Source organism: Schistocerca nitens, chromosome 4 (assembly GCF_023898315.1).
Source record: "Schistocerca nitens isolate TAMUIC-IGC-003100 chromosome 4, iqSchNite1.1, whole genome shotgun sequence".
Taxonomy (NCBI): Eukaryota; Metazoa; Arthropoda; class Insecta; order Orthoptera; family Acrididae; genus Schistocerca; species Schistocerca nitens.
Window position 1 is genome coordinate 663,986,083 of NC_064617.1, and position 18,993 is coordinate 664,005,075.

Below are 18,993 nucleotides of genomic sequence, written 5' to 3' on the forward strand. Positions count from 1 at the left end.
TACCATTCCTAGATCGGCAAGGGAACTTGCTGTTCCAACAGGACACTGCACGTCCGCATGTATCCCGTGCCATCCAACGTGCTCTAGAAGGTGTAAGTCAACTACCCTGGCCAGCAAGATCTCCGGATCTGTCCCCCATTGAGCATGTTTGGGACTGGATGAAGCGTCGTCTCACGCGGTCTGCACGTCCAGCACGAACGCTGGTCCAACTGAGGCGCCAGGTGGAAATGGCGTGGCAAGCCGTTCCACAGGACTACATCCAGCATCTCTACGATCGTCTCCATGGGAGAATAGCAGCCTGCATTGCTGCGAAAGGTGGATATACACGGTACTAGTGCCGACATTGTGCTTGCTCTGTTGCCTGTGTCTATGTGCCTGTGGTTCTGTTAGTGTGATCATGTGATGTATCTGACCCCAGGAATGTGTCAATAAAGTTTCCCCTTCCTGGGACAATGAATCCACGGTGTTCTTATTTCAATTTCCAGGAGTGTATTTACGAGCAATAAAAGGTTACTGCAATTTTTCGGGTTGTTGGATACGATGGAGACTATAGTGAAGCCTGTAATTCACTTGTAACACGGATGGGCGATGCCTCAGCATGCGCCGATGAAATGACACTGATTATTGTTTAGTTTAGTCTCCTTCAAACAGTTCCCTACAAACGTGGCAGATCTCTAGCAGGTGAAACGTTACTTATTCTTCAGGAACCATCTCCACCTTTCCGTTTTGCTATTTTTTTGCTATAATCACTTCCAGTGGCTTTATACAGCTTGTCTGCTATCCACTGCAAGGAATTCGAACTTCGAATATTCCTGCTCATGGTCGCAGCGTGTGTAATAGGCAATGGATTATGGAAATGTATCTGACTGGAATATGTATCAGTCACTGCTATGACTGCAATTAGTAACTGATTTCAACATGCATTACGTATCTGTACAAATTACGAAATGCAGGTTTCATTTTGTTGCCCTATTTCATAAGTCCCCCCCCCCCCCCCATGAACCATGGACCTTGCCGTTGGTGGGGAGGCTTGCGTGCCTCAGCGATACAGATGGCCGTACCGTAGGTCCAACCACAACGGAGGGGTATCTGTTGAGAGGCCAGACAAACATGTGGTTCCTGAAGAGGGGCAGCAGCCTTTTCAGTAGTTGCAGGGGCAACAGTCTGGATGATTGACTGATCTGGCCTTGTAACATTAAGCAAAACCGCCTTGCTGTGATGGTACTGCGAACGGCTGAAAGCAAGGGGAAACTACAGCCGTAATTTTTCCCGAGGACATGCTGCTTTATTGTATGATTAAATGATGATGGCGTCCTCTTGGGTAAAATATTCCGGAGGTAAAATAGTCCCCCATTCGGATCTCCGGGAGGGGACTACTCAAGAGGACGTCGTTATCAGGAGAAAGAAAACTGGCATTATACGGATCGGAGCGTGAAATGTCAGATCCCTAAATCGGGGAGGTAGGTTAGAAAATTTAAAAAGGGAAATCGATACGTTAAAGTTAGCTATAGTGGGAATTAGTGAAGTTCGGTGGCAGGAGGAACAAGACTTTTGGTCAGGTGATTACAGGGTTATAAATACAAAATCAAATAGGGGTAATGCAGGAGGACGTTCAATAATGAATAAAAATATAGGAGTGCGGGTTAGCAACTACAAACAGCATAGTGAACGCATTATTGTGGCCAAGATAGACACAAAGCCCATGCCTACTACAGTAGTACAAGTTTATATGCCAACTAGCTCTGCAGATGATGAAGAAATTGATGAAATGTATGACCAGATAAAAGAAATTATTCAGGTAGTGAAGGGAGACGAAAATTTAATAGTCATGGGTGACTGGAATTCGTCAGTAGGAAAAGGGAAAGAAGGAAACATAGTAGGTGAATATGGATTGGGGGGAAGAAATGAAAGAGGAAGCCGCCTTGTAGAATTTTGCACAGAGCATAGCTTAATCATAGCTAACACTTGGTTCAAGAATCATAAAAGAAGGTTGTATACCTGGAGGAATCCTGGAGATACTAAATGGTATCAGATACATTATATAATGGTAAGACAGAGATTTAGGAACCAGGTTTTAAATTGTAAGACATTTCCAGGGGCAGATGTGGATTCTGACAACAATCTATTGGTTATGAACTGCAGATTGAAGCTGAAGAAACTGCAAAAAGGTGGGAATTTAAGGAGATGGGACCTGGATAAACTGAAACAACCAGAGGTTGTAGAGAGTTTCAGGGAGAGCATAAGGCACCAATTGACAGTAATGGGGGAAAGAAATACAGTAGAAGACGAATGGGTAGATCTGAGGGATGAAGTAGTGAAGGCAGCAGAGGATCAAGTAGGTAAAAAGACGAGGGCTAATAGAAATCCTTGGGTAACAGAAGAAATATTGAATTTAACTGATGAAAGGAGAAAATATAAAAGTGCAGTAAATGAAGCAGGCAAAAAGGAATACAAACGTCTCAAAAATGAGATCGACAGGAAGTGCAAAATGGCTAAGCAGGGATGGCTAGAGGACAAATGTAAAGATGTAGAGGCTTGTCTCTCTAGGGGTAAGATAGATACTGCCTACAGGAAAATTAAAGAGACCTTTGGAGAGAAGAGAACCACTTGTATGAATATCAAGAGCTCAGATGGCAACCCAGTTCTAAGCAAAGAAGGGAATGCAGAAAGGTGGAAGGAGTATATAGAGGGTTTATACAAGGGCGATGTACTTGAGGACAATATTATGCAAATGGAAGAGGATGTAGATGAAGATGAAATGGGAGATAAGATACTGCGTGAAGAGTTTGACAGAGCACTGAAAGACCTGAGTCCAAACAAGGCCCCGGGAGTAGACAACATTCCATTAGAACTACTGATGGCCTTGGGAGAGCCAGTCATGACAAAACTCTACCATCTGGTGAGCAAGATGTATGAGACAGGCGAAATACCCACAGACTTCAAGAAGAATATAATAATTCCAATCCCAAAGAAAGCAGGAGTTGACAGATGTGAAAATTACCGAACTATCAGTTTAATAAGTCACAGCTGCAAAATACTAACGCGAATTCTTTACAGTCGAATGGAAAAACTGGTAGAAGCCGACCTCGCGGAAGATCAGTTTGGATTCCGTAGAAATTTTGGAACACGTGAGGCAATACTAACCTTACGACTTATCTTAGAAGAAAGATTAAGAAAAGGCAAACCTACGTTTCTAGCCTTTGTAGACTTAGAGAAAGCTTGTGGCAACGTTAACTTGAATACTCTCTTTCAAATTCTGAAGGTGGCAGGGGTAAAATACAGGGAGCGAATGGCTATTTACAATTTGTACAGAAACCAGATGGCAGTTATAAGAGTCGAGGGGCATGAAAGGGAAGCAGTGGTTGGGAAAGGAGTGAGACAAGGTTGTAGCCTCTCCCCGGTGTTATTCAATCTGTATATTGAGCAAGCAGTAAAGGAAACAAAAGAAAAATTCAGAGTAGGTATTAAAATTCATGGAGAAGAAGTAAAAACTTTGAGGTTCGCCGATGACATTGTAATTCTGTCAGAGACAGCAAAGGACTTGGAAGAGCAGTTGAACGGAATGGACAGTTTCTTGAAATGAGGATAAAACATGAACATCAACAAAAGCAAAACGAGGATAATGGAATGTAGTCAAATTAAATCGGGTGATGCTGTGGGGATTAGATTAGGTAATGAGACACTTAAAGTAGTAAAGGTGTTTTGCTATTTAGGGAGCAAAATAACTGATGATGGTCGAAGTAGAGAGGATATAAAATGTAGACTGCCAATGGCAAGGAAATCGTTTCTGAAGAAGAGAAATTTGTTAACATCGAGTATAGATTTAAGTGTCAGGAAGTCGTTTCTGAAAGTATTTGTATGGAGTGTAGCTATGTATGGAAGTGAAACATGGACCATAACCAGTCTGGACAAGAAGAGAATAGAAGCTTTCGAAATGTGGTGCTACAGAAGAATGCTGAAGATAAGGTGGGTAGATCACGTAACTAATGAGGAGGTATTGAATAGGATTGGGGAGAAGTTTGTGGCACAACTTGATTAGAAGAAGGGATCGGTTGGTAGGACATGTTTTGAGGCATCAAGGGATCACAAATTTAGCATTGGAGGGCAGCGTGGAGGGTAAAAATCGTAGAGGGAGACCAAGAGATGAATACACTAAGCAGATTCAGAAGGATGTAGTTTGCAGTAGGTACTGGGAGATGAAGAAGCTTGCACATGATAGAGTAGCATGGAGAGCTGCATCAAACCAGTCTCAGGACTGAAGACCACAACAACAATTTCATAAGTTTCTGAAACACAGTCCTGCCAGTATGCAATATCTCTGTGACTAGTTTCAGGTGAGAACAGCCAAATAAATGCGTAAATAAGTATAAAAAATAATACAGACTGAAATCACACTTTGTCATATTGCGATAAGAATGAGTAACGCTACAATGAGCTGCTATGTAAAATTTTTTTTGTACGATGGTAGTGATATGTTTCCGTATTAACAACATGCAGCAGCAATAGATTTACATGCTAGTTTTCATCAGTAAAACCTGAAAATCTTAGCCATCTCTCTTATCTTCCCAAGTCAGCCACTCATAATCAGAACAATGAATGCTTTAGGTGTTTCAGTGAAGCCTTCGTTCTGTTTTTCTAAAACATGAACATATTTCAGCTTTTCAAAGACTTCCTTACACAGTTTCGTGTATGCTCCCGCATAAAATTTATTTTCCTCATTGACACTAACTTCCATTTGAACTGTTTTCTTTAATTATCGTCCAAATTATCTCTCTTCAATGGTCTCATGTTTCCTTTCCAGTTCATCAGCGACAGTTGATTTTAAGATGTTGATTTCTTAGAATTAACTCTGTTCTTGAAAAGATCATACAGTCATCCAAGATACATATAGGCTCTTTAAACCACTGTATATCAAACGATTACATATTCAGATTCTAAATTGAGACTCGAGAGAAAACCATTCGAAATAATCTTATCTTTCGCATTTTGCTGCAGTACAGCGAGTTCGATAATATTATTAGCTTAGTCGATGAAGCTCAGCCTGCCGACGTTCCCTCCTTTGACCGCTGCAGATATCTCTGTGCTCCATGGGAAGGAGGGTACTAACTCACAAATGCTCCGTTTCTTGGTCAAAGAAGTGTACTACACTGAATGAAAGACAGACTACATAAACAAGGTCACTTGGTTAAAAAGCCTCAGACTTATATTTTGTTGTAGAGTTGCCGTGAATATCCATTTTCTGTGTATTTTTCAGGAAGACGACTCTGCTTTCTCTAGTTGCTTACAGAAAATGCAACACTGGAAAACATACTTAAGTTACCAGGTGGATAACTTAAATGTGTAACATTGTTAATACTAAAATGTGATTTATTTTTCAGACCTGCACTTTTTGCTGCACACAAGTATAACTTTTGAAAGATGACAGTTACGATGATACAACATCAGTGCCTTCCTCGACTAGAAGCTCTGCTTGTATAACCAAACCTCCCACCTGAGTCAGCAGGATAAGAACTTGCATATTCACCTTCCCGGAATATTCATATATCGTCTGAAACATTTACTAATAAGATTACTACAGGCACCCCTCTATTGCATCATCTTTATGTCCCTGATTCCCAAGAACAATGGTGTCGAAAGAAAGTGTGTCCTCAAGTTATCTCTGCTAAGAGAGAGGATCAAAACATGGACATATATTTGGTAAAGGAAGCATATTATTGGCAAACAGCATGAAATCCGCATGACTAAGGCCCCCGATTTGGAGATACCGGCATCAAGATAATGTAACATATGTTGTCTCATTGTGATCTCACAAAGAGTAGTGTAACATAAAGATACTCTACTAAGGCGCATGGAGAAAAAAGTTGTGTTGTTCATTTGCAGGGTAATGTTGGTCATCCTGTCAACTGACCTTTATTCTTCATGATGAGTACAACCAACGGTGGTCTTGAAATTTTACAGGCATATTTCAAGCCAGTTGGTCAGTTTCTGTTTGGATCTTGAGGTAATATGAGCGTTTATTGTGAGCTAAACCACTGAACAGTACACAGTAAGTTGCCTGTTTCATTGATTCTGCCAACGTACTACTGATTATACAGCACGAAGATAAATCGTATTGTTCATGACGTAACTGTTGGATGAAATCAGGTATTTGGGGTTTGGCTTTCAAACCGCGAGCTGTGCATCACTGATTAATAGCATCCAGACAGTCAGAAAATATTTAAGGAAGACAGCATGCTAAATGCAACGCAAAAGGAATGAAGAATTCGAAACTGGCTGTAGCTGTAGGTTTATCGATTACTAAGCCAGCTGGAAATTTTTTAATAGCCCATAGCACAGTTCATATCAGACTGAGGATTATAAATGTTTTTCTGATTCGAGGCAAGCTGCTTAGAAATGGTAAATCCGCAGCAGTATAATGTTAAGGGATTTTTATTTTGTCCGTCTCAGTTGCATTAACATAAAATTTATTGCGACAGTAGTTATCAGTTTCATGCTGACTCGCCCATTCTCAAGCCTCACGTCTAAATTTACAAATTACATATTGTACAGAAAATATTTACATACAGTACACATGTCCATATTATAAGTATTTATATGATTACAACCATACCATGTCTGTCACCGCAACTAGTTACACATCACATTGCCAAAAGGCAAACCGTGAACAGCAAGTAAGTCCATTGATGCGGTTACCTATGCATCAACTGTTTCATCTAAACGACACAATTTAACTGACAAATATAATTTTTAGTGATCGATAGGTCATCTTGGTAAGTGTTGCCCTCATGCATGTACACATGGACACATGGCTGCCTCTTAGTTCGCTATGGTGCAGCCGCATCGAGTGTCATTTATTGATAGCCCTTTTTAGTATATGATAACTGCTTAGTGTCAGAAGAAATAAAATAAAATTTGTTGAAAGACAAAAAAGTTTATCTAACCTTTGGCAACAAACCTCCACTTACACAAGGAATAAACAATATATAACACCATACTAAACATCATACAGCACAATCATTATCATCGCTGCGAAAGCTGCATCCAAAGTCAAAGCCTTATTTTTATATTGATTTCATATGCGTAATATCGTAGCTAAAAGAGAAACGCACTTACATACCGCTATTGATTTTTTTTTTCAACTAATTGGAATGCGCATATACTGCTGTATTGACTGTCTCGCAGTTCTCTATGACGATATCTATCTCTGTGTTCAGCTGTGTGTGACCATTTCATCTGCATGTATCGTAATGCCACATGTTATTCCTAACGGGTTTTTTGTACTACAGGTCATACCAAATGATGTATTAATGTCAATTTTATCTAATACTTCTCTCTATGATTTTAAAAATGCAAGACCGCTGTACAAATAAGACTTTGGCTTTGAATGCGACCTTCACACCTTTAATATTGATTGCGTTCGATTATGCTGAGGATGGTGCTGTGTATTCCTTGTTCCTCGTGTAATTGGAGGTTTATGACCACAGGTTACATAAATAATATAAATGAAAATTTGCAACATTTTAATGTCTCTCACCAAATTTTATTTTATTTCTTCTGACAGTATGTGAATAATGTAACAAAAAGGAAACTTTAGATTTTAAGATCGAGAATCTGATGGAATGCAACAATTGTGGTATTGTATTATTATTTCTAGAGGAAGATCGATAATATTTTACTTTGTAATGACAAGTCAGAGTTGTGTACGGGACAGAACCTCCGGGCTTTTTATGTTTAATTTAGATACTAGGTTGCTTTTATACAGAAATGTTAACATTTTTTGTAGTATAAAGCTTATAATGCCTTTGTTTTATTAAAGTTATTAGTAAATGACAGTGGATGTAGCATACACACATGCTTATATGCATGTGAGTTACATTTACTATGGTGTCCCACTGACCACCGAATATTATATTTATCAGTTTGGTTGTATCGTTCAGTTGAAAAAGTAATTGCACAGGCAGCCAAATCAATGAAAATACATGTTGCCCACAGTTTGAGTTTCATGTGTGACGCAGTTTGTGCCTTTTGGCTCCCTGTTGTGTAGCTAGTTGTGGCTAATCGTGTAAGTACATAAGGATATGCATATTGTATGTACAAATTTTCTGTAGGTTATGTGATCTGTAAATTTAGGTTTGTCGTTTGAGACTGGGCAAGTCAGCCTGAAATTGGTAACCACTGCAACAATAAACTTTGTATTCACGCAACTGAGGCGAACAAAATCAAATTTTATCTAAGGTCCATAAATAATACAGACCAGAGCTTAAGAAGGAAATTTCACACCATGTGCATGCTACTGACATTATAGTTAGCATAACAGTTGGCACAGGAAGTTAATAAGAGTAGAGCGAATTTGGTTCAAATGGCTCCCAGCACTATGGGACTAACATCTGAGGTCATCAGTCCCCTAGAACATAGAACTACTGAAACCTAACTAACCTAAGGACATCACATGCTTCCATGCCCTAGGCAGGATTCGAACCTGCGACCGTAGTGGTCGCGCGGTTCCAGCCTGAAGCGCCTAGAACCGGTCGGCCACACGGACCGGCTAGAGCGCATTTGTAGAGCAGATCTACACATTTCTGTAATGGATGAGAAGTGACTCTTGAGGTGGCGTAAGGAGCAATGCCACTGCTCAATGGATGAGTTGAAACGAGTGATAAGGAATCGTCAGCGAAGTACTAAGATATGGGAGGTGTTATTAGCGATTAGAGTATGGTGCCCGTATTGCACTTAACAAAATGCTGCCAGAAGCAGTGGAGCAGAACAGTGAAGATGAATGTCGCGAAATCACAAGGAGCCAGGTCATAGAGCAGCACCTGTGAGGAACCAAATTGTGGTCAGTAACATTCCTGAAATGGATGGTCTGCCTCAAGTGAACTAGATGAAACATCTTCATAATCAGCTAGATAGTCGGCTTCGTACTTCAGCATCCAGTATCACAACCTCTTCTAGTTTCAGCGATTGCTGAAGAATGGTGTGCCTCATAGATTTAGCTATCTCACTGATAGACTTCACAGCAGAGTTCTTACCTATAACGATGAGAGGGAACGAACATTTAATTCGAAGTTTACCATTATAACTCTAACTTACAGCGTTGCTAATTACTTGTGTCAAAACAAGTAATGTAGGGATCATAAGACGTGTTATCTTCTGTTCACATTAGTATAAATGTTTTCGCAGGTGACAAGTGGATAATCCCTGACTCTGATGTAAACCAGGCGGAATAAATTAAAAATCGGTCAAATTGTAGGGCCAGTGTAGCGTGCTAGGTAGGAGCTAGTGTTTCCAGATGTTGGAAACTGTTGACTACTGTAGTGGAATACCATGCGTGGCTTAACGAGTGGCAAATTTTTTTAACACAAAATTGTGGCACATAAATGCGAGGTCCTCTTATCTGTTCCCTGTTGCAGACACAGAGTTTTCTAGATTATACGGGTGTTTTGGATGTTAGATCATGTCAATTGCATAAGTGGGGGACCCAGAATATAACGGTCCGTTGTCAACAAGATGCTAATTGCTGACTAACGCGCAGTATTTTTGGTTGTGAGTCAGCATGGTGGCATGTTACAACAGCTGCACGGCTCACGGAAGAAGTTTGACGTTAATATAGCAGCATCACACAAGTCATCATGAGCATAGTCATTGTTTTCACCGCAAGCACTGACAGTGGAATCTACACATTTTCTTATCAATTTCTTGTTGTAATACAAGCACCCTGGGATTCCATGTTACAGAACTTGAAACGTCTGGACGAGAGTGAGAGTGCAGTTCGCACTGTAAGGCTACTAACATAGGAGAATGGTCAGTGTCATCCGATACTGAGTGTGAGAAGTTTCAACACCAGATCTGTTGTGGGGCATGCTGGTTCGTCTGAAAGACTGCAAGATACACATGCCATCAAGTAGTGTATGCATGATACTTCAGGGAAGAGTGAATAACATCGGCGGAGTCGAGTTCGAAAATAATCATGCGTAATATTTTTCTGCCTAAAGAGACGAACTGTGATTATTAAAAATGTCAGTTTTCTTACAAAGTGGGAAATAATATCTTTCTTATTGGATTTCTAAAAGAAGGTTGTTGTGTAGTCTTGTTTAATACGCAAGCATACTTAGTTCGCACATATGAAGTCATACGTTTTCGGCGCGATTTAAATGTTTCTTCAGAAATGAATGTAAGGACAATATGCTCGCTTAAGACGCAGTGCCTTACAGATTTAGAAAACTTAACTGTTTCCTAAGAGGACAAATATATTAATGTAATTTGTACCTCAACCACTTCTGCTTCAGTTCTCTTGCAGTATAAGAACCTAACGACTCTTACGTTAAGGATACGTTACTCGAATTTTTAGAGTTACACAGTAAAATATCGTTAAATTTTTACTAAGGTAGATGAAGCAATGAGAACTTTGTTGTGTAATGCAGATATCTCAAATATTTACTCCGATGGTAACAGCGTACTGTTAGTAATAGATAATTAAAAAGTGTTGAAGATGTCTTGGAATGAGTGTTAAATTCATAATTTTCCCATGTTTGTGCCAGCATGAAATGTTAATGTTCACTGCGAAAATACTTCAAAAATATTTTACGCCTGCAGTGTTTTCTTTCTCGTGTTCCTTCTATCCCATCAATAGTGTATTATAACGATGGGGAATTTGTGGAAAAAATGTGCACACGCATACGTCAGATAAAATTTGATGGCAGGGCACAGGTGGGAAGAGAGATTAAAATTATTTCATGGACATATGTGGTCAAAACAAGTCTACTCCCGTATCAAAGAGGACCATTAATTTGAGGAAGAACTTTCTAAGAAAGTACGTTTGGAGCACAGCGTTATATGGTAGTGAAACATCGACTCTGAGATATCCGGAAGAGAATCGAAGTATCTGAGATGTAGTGGTACAGAAAAATGTTGAAAATTAGATGGGTCTTCACAGAAACGGCGAGGAAAGGAATATAAGAAAATCATTGACAAGAGGAAGGGACGGGATGATAGGACGTCTCTTAAGACATCAGGGAATAACTTCTGTAGTACGAGACAGAGATTTACAGGGTAAAAACTGCAGAACAAGGCAGACATTGGACTACATCCACCAAATAATAGAGGAAGCTGGTTGCAGTAACCACTCTGAGCTGAAAAGGTTAGCCGTATCAAACCATTCAAACGACTGATAACACAAAAAAATGTGAGATGAAATTTAGTGACGAGACATTACAGTATTTATAGAGGTGGTACATTATACTGGGTATGTCTGTTCAGAGGAACATATTTTATGGTATGTTACGTGAACAGCTTTCACCTTTGTGCCCATTTAAGTGAAGGTTACAGAAATAACGCGTATTTGAGCACTGCGCCTTCTTTATACAATTGACTGCCTCACTTTAATACTTCACTGTAATTGTCTGGAAACTGAATGGGAGGAGGGGCTACAAACCCCACAACTCAGCTAGTTCCAGGTTTTTGAATTTTAAATTCCTACTAGCTCAACTGGATTAGATCCACCAACCTCAATTTTCTTTGATGTGACATTTTAATGGCTACTTAAACATTAGTACGCAGTTGGTTGCAGAAGGAAGGGAAGGGAGAGAGGCGATGATTCTGATGGCAGCACTAGAAAGTGTGATGACGACGCTGAAGAGGAGGACCTGGCTTGTGACGTCACAGGTAGGGCACTAACCTGCGTCACGTGAACTCATAAATGTAAACAGATTACTCCAGGAAGTGTACTGCTGTGGTATTCTAATGTCTTACACATGCCATTTCATCCTGTCTATTTTTTCTGGTCAGTGTTTCTGAACATACTTTTTTCGCTGATTTCACTCTTATCTAACTTCAGCATGCTTCTGTAACACCACATTTGAAACCTTTCGATTCTCTTAATTTTCGCTCTTCTCACAGTCTATGATTCACTACCAAACATTACTGTTCTCCAAAAGTACAATCTCAGAAATTGCTTTCTCAGATTAAGGCCGATGTTTCTCCCTAGGGAACTCCTCTTGGCCAGGAAGGCCCACTTTGTCTGTGACAATCTGCTGTTTATGACCTGCTAGGCTTCACCGACGTGTGTTATTTTGCTTCGAAAGAGGAAAGCTTTTATGTTGTTCAAGTTCCATGTATTGGGTTCATTACGTGTCGAGTATATGTGTGCAATCTCTGCTGTTATTGCTGAACCCACTGGACCACTCTGTACGTTTGCTGCAGCATTTCCCACAGTAGTTTTATTTATCGATGATGTACTAGGCTAGTACAGTCTCGGCTAATGATTAGCGAGGCCGCTCTCTTGCTAGGCATGATCTGCAAGTTTGAAACGATGACAAAGCTTGTTCGTATTATTATGTTCGTGGCTGAGTTATGGAGTTATGGTGAAGCATTCTGCTTATCGTGAATTAATCTCTGCTTTTAAGAGTGTCTGCATTTAAGTATGCTGACAAGCAGAGAGAGAGAGAGAGAGAGAGAGAGAGAGAGAGAGAGAGAGAGGGCGTTACATATAAAAGGAACAATGTGTTCGTATGCCACATAAAATTATAAGGCTCCTCTTCTGGAACTGTTCTGGATAAAAAAGTACCATTCTCCTGTAACTAAATGTTTGCCGGGCCAAACTGGATTGGTGAAATTTCTTAGGCTCTCATATTGAAGTGCTTACTTATTTGGCATTCACGGTTATGACTTTGAGGCAGGCTACATTCGGTTCGTCAGCTGTATTTGATTTACGGTCGGGTTCAGTAAGATAGAATTTAATTCACGAAATACTTCCAACAGAAGGGATTAAAGACTGCATTCCTGTCTTACGCCCTTTTTAATGAAAATACTTTGCTCTTGTCCTTGCGAACTTATTGTTGCTTCTTAGCATTAGTATATATTTTCTATTAATTATCAGTCATTCCATGAAGTTTTCTCAGTTTCTTTCGGATTCTTGGATATATTTCACTACTTTCCAACGAGTGAGGCATTTTCCAGAACAACAAATGCTGTGAAAGTGCCTGGATTTTTCTATAGTTGTGCTTTCATTACCAGTCTCAATGTCAGTGCTGCATCTCTCTTAGCTTTACCTCTGCTAAACCGAAACTGATCGTCTCCTAACGGATCCTCAGTTTTCTATCTCATTCTTTCGTACACTATAATTGTTAGGAACTTGGATGCATGAGAATGAAAACATGGCCTAGTTAGGCTGTAATGTTTTTATTTTCCTCGAGGATTGACCAATTTCAACCTTTGATCATCTTCAAGCACGTATCTTAAGGTTCCAGCTTCATTATACACTGTAATATATCGCTGTTACATCGTAAAATGAAGCTGGAAGCTTATGATACATTCTTGAAAATAACCGAAGGTTTAAAATGGTCAGTTGGACATAATAACAAGAATACAGCCTACCTGGAACACGTTTCCATTGTCAAAACTGATTGGGGCGGTAGAACACACAAAAATAAAAATTTAAAACTGGATGCATGAGTCGTTAAGCTGATTGTGTGAAAGTTCTCATACATATCTGGGCATATTATCTTCACTATTATGATTTGGTCATAGCCGTAGTTCAATAGCTGCCGAATATTACGACAAATATAAAAGGATAGTCGTCAGCTCCACAAGAAAATCTTTACTTGGTTCACTTTACCAGGTTTCAGAAGTTTAACCTGTCATCTTTACAACTGAAGTAGACTTCAATCGTTGATAAACCAACGTCAAAATAAGAATCGGGCCGTAGTGCCATTTGCTACAGAATCAATGAAACTCATTGAAATGGTTAAAAATACATGCATGTTTTGAAAAAATAGAAAATTTTAAAAGACTAGATATAGGACATCCATATTCACAGGACGTGTAGATCAGGGTGGTCCATTGATCGTGACTGGGCCAAATATCTCGCGAAAAAAGCGTCAAACGAAAAAATTACATAGAACGTAACTTGCCTAGCTCGAAGGGGAAACCAGATAGCGCTATGGCTGGCCCGCTAGATAGAGCTGCCATAGGTCAAACGGATATCAAATCCTTTTTTTTAAAATAGGAACCCCCATTTTTATTACATATTCGTGTAGTACGTAAAGAAATATGAATGTCTTAGTTGGACCACTTTTCTCGCTTTGTGAGAGCTGGCGCTGTAATAGTGACAAACATATGGCCCACAATTTCAGGCGAACAGTTGGTAACATGTAGGTTTTTTAAATTAAAATACAGAACGTAGGTACGTTTGAACTTTTTATTTCGGTTGTTCCAATGTGATACATGAACCTTTGTGAACTTATCATTTCTGAGAACGCATGCTGTTACACTGGATTACCTATAAATACCACATTAATGCAATAAATGCTCAAAATGATGTTCGTCAACCTCAATGCATTTGGCAATACGTGTAACGACATTCCTCTCAACTGCGAGTAGTTTGCCTTCCGTAATGTTCGCCGTTGCATTGACAATGGGTTGACGCATGTTGTCAGGCGTTGTCGGTGGACCATGAAAGCAAATATCCTTCAACTTTCCCCACAGAAAGAAATCCGGGGATGTCAGATCCGGTGAACGTGCGGGCCATGGTATGGTACTGCGACGACCAATCCACCTGTCGTGAAATATACTATTCCATACCGCTTCAACCGCACGCGAGCTATGTGCCGGACATTCATCACGTTGGAAGTACATGGCCATTCTGTCATGCAGTGAAACATCTTGTAGTAACATTGGTAGAACATTACGTAGGAAATCAGCATCACCATTTAGATTGCCATCGATAAAATGGGGGCCAATTATTCTTCCCCCATAATGCCGCACCATCCATTAACCTGCCAAGGTCGCTGATGTTCCACTTGTCGCAGCCATCGTGGATTTTCCCTTGCTCAAGAATGCATATTATGACGGTTTACGTAACCGCTGTTGATGAATGACGCTTCGTCGCTAAATAGAACTCGTGCAAAAAATCTGTCATCGTCCGGTAATTTCTCTCGTGCGCAGTGGCAGAACTGTACACGACGTTTAAAGTCGTCGCCTTGCAATTCCTGGTGCATGGATATATGGTACGCGTGCAATCGATGTTGATGTAGCATTCTCAACACCGACGTTTTCGAGATTCCTCATTCTCGCGCAGTTTGTCTGCTACTGATGTGCGGATTAACCGCGACAGCAGCTAAAACACCTACTTGGGCATCATCATTTGTTGCAGGTCGTGGTTGACGTTTCACAAGTGGCTCAACACTTCCTGTTTCCTTAAGTAACGTAATTATCCGGCGAACGGTCCGGACACTCGGATGATGTCGTCCAGGATACCGAGCAGCATACATAGCACCCGCCCGTTGGGCATTTTGATCACAATAGCCACACGTCAACACGATATCGACCTTTTCCGCAATGGTAAACGGTCCATTTTAACACAGGTAATGTATCAGGAAGCAAATACCATCCGCACTGGCGGAATGTTACGTGAAACAACGTACTTATACGTGTATGACTATTACAGCGTCATCTATCACAAAGCGAAAAATGTTGTACAATTAAAACATTCATATTTCTTTACGTAGTACACGACCATGTAATAAAAATGGGGATTCCTATTTTAAAAAACGCGGTTGATATCCGTTTGACCTATGGCAGCGCCATCTAGCGGGCCAACCATAGCGCCATCTGGTTTCCCCCTTCAAGCTAGACGAGTTTCGTTCTGTATAGTTTATTCTTTTGATGCTTATTTCGCGAGATATTTGGCCCGGTCACTATCAATGGACCACCCGGTATATCCAGTTTGGCCCGGCAAACATTTAGTTACAGGAAAATGGTACTTCTTTTTTATCCAGAACAGTTCCAGGTGAGGAGCCATATAATTTCATGTGGCATACGAACCCATTGTTCCTTTTATATGAAACTCTCTCTCTCTCTCTCTCTCTCTCTCTCTCTCTCTCTCTCTCTCTCTCTCTCTCTCTCTGTTCTCAGGATACTTGCCGGCCGAAGTGGCCGTGCGGTTAAAGGCGCTGCAGTCTGGAACCGCAAGACCGCAACGGTCGCAGGTTCGAATCCTGCCTCGGGCATGGATGTTTGTGATGTCCTTAGGTTAGTTAGGTTTAACTAGTTCTAAGTTCTAGGGGACTAATGACCTCAGCAGTTGAGTCCCATAGTGCTCAGAGCCATTTTGAACCATTTTTTTCAGGATACTTAAATGATTAACATTTCACCCATGTCGGCCCGCGGGTTCATGGTCAATATCGATATCGCAGTGCACCTCCACCTACCGGTAAAATGTGCCTGCGGCTCTCGTTACTGCTATAAAACGAAAATAATGTATCAGTGTGGTTTGAGCAGACGTGCTGGAAGCGTCGCAGACGTGTGAGCAATCGTATCGTCAAATCTGTGGGTTTTAAAGAGGGCGCATTATTGGCTTGTGAGCATGTAATGCATCTTCGAGGAAATTGCTAATCATGTGGGACAAAGTGTTCCAGAAGTGCAACATGTGTTGGGAGAGTGGTTATCGAAAACCTTATAACGCGATGCTATGTGTTGGATCGCACCACCCACAACAGCCCTCCGAGAAGATCGAAACCTCATTCGAATGGTATTGCACGGCATATGTTCGGCGTCCTCGGCTATGGCGCAACAGTGGAACAGTTTAACACAGCAGGGGCGAGAGTCCATCGCAGCTGATTACGGAGTTACTTACATGCGCGTCGTCCACTTCTCCGCCTACCTTTGACGAATGTGCAGAGACATGGCAGTGGTGAGGGGAACGTCGTGACTGGGGACAGGAATGGCGTCAGATAGCATTTTCGGACGAATGCAGGTACTCTTTGTACCAACATGATGGCCGCATTTTCGTTAGCCACAGATAGGGGGAGCGGTATCACAGTGACATTCAGCACCAAATCAAGAGCCTATTGTTTTGGGTGCTATTGGGTATAACCACAAATAATAGTTGGTGCGTGTCCAGTGCAGAGTGACCAATGTTATCTACGTGAATGACATTCGGCGACCCGTAAATCTACCCTTTCTGCACAACACTCCAAACGCCTTTTTTTCAGGAAGACAATACATAACCAACTGTTGCTGCACGAACACGTGCCTTCTTGGCGTCAGAGGAAGTCAGCCTTTTGCCCTGGACCACCTGATCATCAGACTTATTGTCAACTGAAAATGTATGGGATATGGTGAAACGACTAGTGCAGCGCTATGACCCAATGCGAATCACCAAAGATGAACTTTGGAACCAGGAGAAGGGAGAATGGATAACCATACCACAGGACGCCATTCACATGTTATATGCAACGATGCCATCACGCATGAAACAAGTTATTGCGTCACATGACGGACACCGTGTCTAGTAGGCAACACAACACATGCTGAAGAAAAGGTGACTGAAATGCTAATCATTTCTGTGGAACATACTAATGTACATGTCGTGTTAATGTGGAAGTTCTGTCTCTAGTCGTTCAAGATGTTTTGTTTATCCTGAACGGGACTATTTTTCAAATGTGTATTAATTGTCAACGAAAGTCAATGCCAGTATGGTGGTTGACACTCGTCGCACATGTTATGTACGTCGTGAGATCTGACAGTAAACTGTTTACCACTCATCGCAATGTCTCTTTATCAAACCGCACATAGTATATGCCATGAGAGAGTTGGCTTTTAACTGTTTATAAAAAAAAATGTTCAAATGTGTGTGAAATCTTATGGGATTTAACTGCTAAGCTCATCAGTCCCTCAGCTTACACACTACTTAACCTAAATTATCCTATGGACAAACACACACACCCATGCTCGAGGGAGGACTCGAGCCTTCGCCGGGACCATTAACTGTTTATCACTCGTCGCACATCTCACATATCTCTAGCGATGTCACTCTGTTTTAATGATTCTCTAACAAAGGAAACTACCATCAGATTTTATTTTGACGTTTGCTTAACAATGATTGGAATCTGTTTCACTTCTGAAGTAGAACATTTAAACTGATGGAACCAGCAAAGTGAACGAAGTAAAGGTTTTCTTGAGTAGTTGACTACTGACTTTTCGTCTTTGTCGATCTCCACAACTATGTGGACTACAGTTTTACGAAAGACTAATTGCATGTATCCAGACTCACAGATTCTATACAAGTTGTATAGTCTCTTGGCTGCAGTTTCACCCAAAGATGTTAGAAACCACATACGAACATTATTTAACCCTTTTGTTTATTTTATCTTAAGTTCTCCTCTGACTCTTATAGTGGATACCCTGAGTCTTCCACATCGACTCCCTTATCTTATAACATGTCTTCATAGAAGTTCTCCACCCGTAGAGGCCTCCTACACACTCTTTCCACGTATCTGCCCCCTGCTTCCTTCTGCGTTTAACCCTCATATTCTCATCGCTCTCCTAATATTATCACTCTTGCTTTCACTTGCTTTGACTATCCTTATGTTGAAGCACTTGTTCTTTTTACCAGTTGTTTTTAGCCTTTCGTCTTGTTTTCGCAACAGCAGTTTCATCATGGCTTCCCCGCACTGCCTGTTTGTTTCATCCGTGAGAATTTGGAATTGCCCTATTCCTGTCTTTCCCTGAAGATTTTACTACTTTCTTGTTTCGACGATGAATTGAAATGTTCCTTGAATCTATGTGTATCTCTATTACTACTTAGATATTCATTCCCCTGTAAAGCCTATTGTGGCATTTATTATCGCAGTATCTACAGCCTTGTAGAATTAAAAACGCAACTAATCAGTATTCGATTTTCTCTCTCTCTCTCTCTTTTTCTCTCTCTCCCACTACCAGGCAGATATTGTCCCGTAACCGTTTCTTCTGGTCCTTCCCCTTGTTCCACATTCCTGTCCCATCCGGTTATTAAATTACCATCCCCCTCTATACACTAAATTATACGTTCAGTCTACTAATACTCTTCCCCCATATCTTCATCTTATGATTGTGACCTACACATGTATACCCGTATTATCGTTATTGGTGTTTTGATTCTTCAACTTCTCCCGGCGTATTTCTTGCTCGAACAGTCCATGGGTGCACTGCCGGTCCATAGTGTCCAACGGGCACATT